General features: G+C 37.2%; 1 pseudogene; it reads left to right on the plus strand.

Moving 5' to 3' along the window:
- Nucleotides 1-1129: 1129 nt before the first annotated feature.
- Nucleotides 1130-6464, plus strand: part of LOC125842826 (synaptotagmin-5-like) — a 13611-nt pseudogene continuing 8276 nt past the window's right edge.

The raw sequence follows: 6464 nt of genomic DNA on the forward strand, positions 1-6464 counted from the left end.
CCCCATGGAGAGACACTCAATTGGATGAAAACATTATCCAACAAATCCTTCAATTACTCTTTCAATTACTTATGTTCTGCTGGAGCCATACGGTAAAGAGGGATAGAGAGAGGTTGCGTATATGGGAAAATGTCAATACCGAAGTCTATTTCCCTATTAGGAGGAAAGTCACTTGGTAGATCACCGTAAAATACTTTCGGATACTCATTCACAACAGCGACTGACTCAAGAGTAGGGCTTTCAGAATATGTATCCCTTACGTGAACAAGATGATATATGCTACCCTTAAAAATTGTTTTTCTATCTTTAAGACAAGAAACAACTTGACCTTTAGGCATACAATTTCCCTCTTTCCACTCTAGGACGGGCTCATTTGCATATTAAAATTTGACCACTCGGTTCTATAATAAATAGATACATAACGAAAATGGAGCAAATGCATACCAAGAGTAACATCAAAATCTAACATATCAAGCTCCACAGGATCAACCTGAGTGACTCTTTTGTATAAGGAGACATTACAATTTCTATAAACTCTCTTAGCCATAGTAGATTCACCAATAGGAGTACAGACCAAAAAAGGTGTAACAAACATCTAAAAGAACATCAAACCTCATCACCACATATGGCTTCACAAAATACAAGGTAGAATCAGGATTAAGTAATGCATAAACATCATGATGAAATACATTGAATGTACCAGTAATCACTTTGGGAGAACACTCTTGCTTATGACGAGTTTGGAGTGCATACAACTAGTTTTGCTTTGGAGTACTTGAACTCGAACCACTAGGTAGAGCTTGCCTACCATCCCTTCTATTGTAATTTCTAGATGGGCAATCCCTCAAGCAGTGACCACTCTTTCAAAAACCAAAGCAATTATTGATGAGTGGTTGATTTACACTCATTTACGGAGCATTTAGCACAATAATTAGTGTCCTCAATTCCTAATTTTGTCCTTTTCTAATCAAATGTTGATGAAATACCATTATGAGGGTAATTGGCAAGGCAAGGACTAATGTTTGAAAGAATTATAAATAAATACAAAAATAAGAGAAAACTGAATATTGTAGATCACCTAAGATGATGGACAGATAGCCAACTTAGAATGACCTCGCGCAAGTTGACAATGCAAAACACTAATGTCTATCAAAGAAGGTCAGCGGATTCTGGTAAAGATGGTGATACACAGAACGAGATTGGTGACCTAGATGAGCATCGCCCAATGTGACTGTGTGCAATAAAAAGATGCAATGCTTGAAAGGCAAACAAGGTGGTACTTTGTGATTTTTTAGAGTGATGGGTCGACTCAATCAAGTTCACCAGCTAAGGTTTAATAACCTGAAGCCTAGATCATCACAAGGTGAGCTAAGAAAAAAAAGTCAATTCACTAAGTCGGTTACAAAGTAGATTTTGGGCCAAATTTTGGCAAAGTATAAATAGCACAAAGGATATAATTTTTAGAGAGGTTTTTTATTTGGAGAGTTGATCAAAAAGTGAGTAGAAATAGTCTAAGAACACTTTACCTTTGAAAAATACTTTCTAGCTCTTGGGATTTACAACTTGGTGTTAAATATTGATAAATTGAAATTGAATCTAAAGTGGGTGTACTCTTCATTTCTTTATTTGAAGTTGCCCATGGTTTCTTTCATAGAAGGTACAATTTTTAAATTTTTGTGATGGGTCGTTGAAACCCCAAGATCTAGGAAACTGGGGTTGGGTGTTAATTTAATGTAGTGGATATTGTGCTATGTTCAGTTTTGTTGTTGTTCCCGCATGAATTTAGTCAAATTACCATGGAGTTAACTCAAGGGTTAAGGTTGCAAATTTAATTCCTTCTTCTAATCTAAAGTTGATGTTCTAAAGACATTTATTGAAATGGGTGATTAGTTCAATACTAGCAATTTAGGTTTGATGTCTATGACTTGCTTGGAAGAGAGGTTATGGGTTTGATCGATTTTCCAAATTATTGAAAGAGAGAATAGATTAAGGTATTTAGTTGTTTAGGATTGACACTTAGATGAAATTTAAAGGAGATTCTTTGCATGTATGCTTTGAGATCCAGAGATGATTAGCATCAATGAAGATTACTTCGCTTATTCATGAATGTTTATCACAATAGAGCAGCACAGTTATCCTTATGTGGTATCAAATTCAGATCCCCGCACCTTGTTAACTCTTGATTTATCTTAGATTTTAGTTTATTTGCGATAATTCATAACCAAAGCTTTATATTAAGTTGGTCCATTTAACCTCGGATTAGAAAAGATGGGAAAAACTGTAGTCCTGCAGGATCTTGTGCCAAAACTAATGGAGCCACTAAAAGTCCGTGGTCTGGTAGATGCTCCGTAGGTAGGCCCATGGTTGGTGAATCCAATTTTTCACAAAAATGTCAAATTTTAGTATTTTTCATACAGTTCACCACGACGGTCTGTCGTTCCATCCACGTAACATAGGTAGGTCTCGTAGGTGAGTACCAGACTTAGATAAATTTTAGAACCAAAAGTCAGGATCTATGGTGGAGGTGCACGCCCCGTAGGTAGACCCACGAATCGTGTATGGGTTCCATCGATAGCGGTCCAAACTTAAGGGATTCTAAACCCAGCAACGACAACCAGGATGGCCCGTGGTTAGACCAACGAACCGTATCTCTAGTCATTGGTGAGGTTGATAATTATTTTTAATAAGGTCTTTTGGGTCTTTTCCTAATTATTCTAACCCAATACTATGTTATTTTACCTTCAATTAAAGGCCCTATGTAAATGTTTTTACCCCCAAAATCTTCTAATTGAATTCATTCTATCATCCTAAAAGAAGAACAAGTCCATCCTCCCTAATATTTCTCTCTCTAAAAGCTTGAAGAAGAATACTAGGGTTTAAAGTCAAGTCTCCAATTTAGCCATTGATTGTATGCTCTTGGAATTAAGGTATGGTAGTATTGACCTATAAGGTCCTTTCCAATGTAGGGTTCCTTAATTCTCCTATTTTCACAAGGTATAATCTCCAATAGAAGTTAGGGTTTTTAATCAATCTCATGGGTTCTTGTCATTTATTGTATTATTGATTGATTGATGTATGTTTATGCATGAATTCAAGAAATTGCATATTTCTAGGTTAAACCCATGTGAAATCCATTATTTCTAGAATTGTTCAAATAATGAAGTTATTGAATCATGAAAGATGTGCAAGGATATGCATATTTTTATGAAATTAATGAAAATACTTTAAGACCTTCTTTAAAGATCGAAGCACCAACGTTGTTGTTGTTATGAAAGGATTTCTCAGATAAAGTAGTCATAAGGTTGAAAGATCTTCTCATCTGAATTGAATCAAGACTTATGGAGTTGTTCTAATGAAACTTAGCTTGGACTTGTTACTTGATTTGCCCTTCTGTGGATAATGAGGCAAGCGGTGATTATCCATGACGTAAACTGATAAGACAAGCGGCGATTACACATGTCTCATGAATGTTAAGAATTTTTAAGACTAATCAAGATTTCGTAGGAATTATGCTTAGCACTAACTGGACAAGTGTCGATTACCCATGTGTCATAAACTATGTGCCACCATAGGTTGTCTAGATACACACTAGCTAGTCAATCCATAAAAGCTAGAATTGCATGGTCTTACCTTGGCAAGTAGGACACCCCTCTTTGGTGTCGGGTAGACACTGGAGTACATGTTAATAGCTCATATAGTCTCAATATCAGTTAAAGGTAAATGTCTTACAATAATGAGCTAAGGTTACTTCTAGATGTATCTCATGAATTGATTAAAGATGTTAGCTTGGATTGAACATGTTTCTATGAATTATGTTTTATAACCCTTCTTTCTCATGTTTTTTGTTTGGTCATTGCATGTCACAAAAAGGTCCTTTTAGCATTATTTCATACTCTTATGCATTTCTATCATACTTGGAACATATTTGTATTAACACATACTCTAGCCTATATTCTTCCAAATGTAGTTTCTGGTGTTCCAGATTCACATTTATGTGGCTAGGGATCAGTTAGTAGATATTGAAGATTGGCGATTCCTCATGTTCTGAGGACCGAGAATTCATTTCATTATAGCTTTTGTTTTCAGTATTGTATGTGATCTACATGCTGCATCCCGATCACTCTTAATGCACTAGATGGATTTGAGACTATGTTAGACTTATGCTATGTTTTATAAGCACATATGTTGAAATTATCATTTAAATCTCTCAAATTTCTATTTTATTGTATGATGTATGTTAAATGGCTTGTGTAAGGCCTCTCAGGGTCCTATACGCCATGTTACTCCTAGGCTATTATTTGGGTTGTGATGACCTTTGTATTTAAAGCATAAGGTTTAGAAAGGTCCTAAGAAGTCTCATAAGCCACGTCGAATAGAGTCTTGTTGTAACACCCCATATTCAAAATAGACCAAAAATGCAGATTTTGAGAAATTGCAGGTGCAACTAACGGTCATCATCCATGGACCGTAGGTCAGACCACGGCCCGTGTTGGTGGTCCGTGGTTCACCACTGCAACCCCTCCCCAAACCAGCTCAGAAATTTGGCTAAGTGTTGACCCACGACCGAACTTACGGTCTGTAGGTCAGGTCACGGACCGTAGTTCGAGTTCATGGATCGATACCCCAAAAGCCCAGCTTCAGTCTCGAACTACGGTTGACCAGCACGGACCGTCATTTGATCCACGGTCCGTAGGTCTGACCGTAGATCGAAGGTTAGCAGCCAGTTAGTTGAAAATTCTGATGGGTCAACTTCAGATGGTCATAACTCTTAGCAAAAAATGAATTATGTGTCCCATGACCTATGGTTAGATAGATAATTGAATTATCTTTCTAACGCCACCAAGTTTACTAAATTCTGACCTATGAGTAAAAGGTTATGCCAATTTTAGTGAAACCCTGTTGGGCAGACTCGACCTACGGACCCAATCGACGGACCGTNCGCAATCTACGGACCGTAGATTGACCTACGGCCCGTAGGTCCATTCCGTAGGTCACTCCGACAGCAGTTAATTCAGGGGTCCTTTGGTCTTTTCCTATTTCGTTTAACCCCTAAGATACGTCGTTTAGACCCTAAATCATGAGATTTTAATTAGTTTAACCCTAGAAACATAACTAGAACTTACCTAAGTCAAATCATTAATCAAACTTAGAAGAATTAGAATCAAGAGAGGAGAAAAAGGTCAAGAACCCTAGTTCAAGAACGCAGCGAGGTTTCTTCAGTTCCAGCCCCGAAATCAAAAGATTTCTCCGTGGAATTCGTCACCAGGTATGTGGGATTTCACTAGTGGGTTCCTTTCGTCCATTAGGTCCCTAGAATTCAGTCAGATTTTTGATTCCATGATTATAAACAGACCTAGGGTTTCTAGAATTTCAACAGATCATCATGAATTAGTTATTTAAATGTTCCAACTCAGATTATCATGTTATTGCTCAGTTTATCGCATGAATTTCAGAACCCTAGCTATGTATTTCTTTAGTTCTTCAATTACACTTGCTAGGTCAGATATTTCAGTATTCAGTTATACATGCCTCAGTTTATGAATGCATTATTATCATATTAATTGTTGCATTCCCACTTTGCATGTTCAGTTCCGAGCTATCCAGTATTTACCGAAATTCAGTCATAACCAGTTAATCACTAATTCATTGGGAGTAGCATAATACCGAGTTGAACTAGGGTTTCACCGTACCCATATAGTCCCAGAATTACGAGCCACGTAGGTGTAAGTCCCCTCTGTGGGCAACATCAGTTTAGTGATCACGCCAGCATGCCTCTATACCTCTGGCAGGGTATATTGGGTCCTCTCGATGGGGCGTATACATCGGTCTCCACATTTAGCTCATGTGGTTTTATGTCAGTTATTAGTAGCTCTCACAGTTCAGTCAGACTCTATTGCATTGACCATATTTCATTATAGTCAGTATTCAGTCTCAGCATGTTATAAATTTGGTCATTGCATCAGTTAGCTCAGTATTCAGTATTTTCAGTATCTATATCATGTTCATATTATTTCATTGCTTTATTTCTTTGATCAGTTATATGTTATTTCAGCTTTACTTTATCCTGCATGCTCAGTACCTTTCAAGTACTGACGCATACGTGCGCTACATCTTCTCGTGATGTAGGTTCAGGTTCTCAGTATCCAGATCACGCTTAGATCGATTCCCGATCTCCAGTTCAGCAGCAGTAGTGGTGAGTCCTCATTCTTCGAGGACAATAGTCATGAGTTTCTTTTCAGTATTTTTAGTCTTTAGTTTCAGTTTTGCTAGATCTAGTTGGGGCATGTCCCAACATTTCTAGTCAGTTTAGAGGCTTATTTCAGACATAGTTAGATTCAACTTAGTATTTGAGTTTGATAACTTCTTTGTATTAAACTCTCAGATTTGATATATTCAGTTATAGTATATGGGTATTCCCCATCTTTTCAGATTTATTTATGATTTAGCTTCCGCATCAGTTTATT

This window comes from Solanum stenotomum, chromosome 10 (assembly GCF_019186545.1).
Source record: "Solanum stenotomum isolate F172 chromosome 10, ASM1918654v1, whole genome shotgun sequence".
Lineage (NCBI taxonomy): Eukaryota > Viridiplantae > Streptophyta > Magnoliopsida > Solanales > Solanaceae > Solanum > Solanum stenotomum.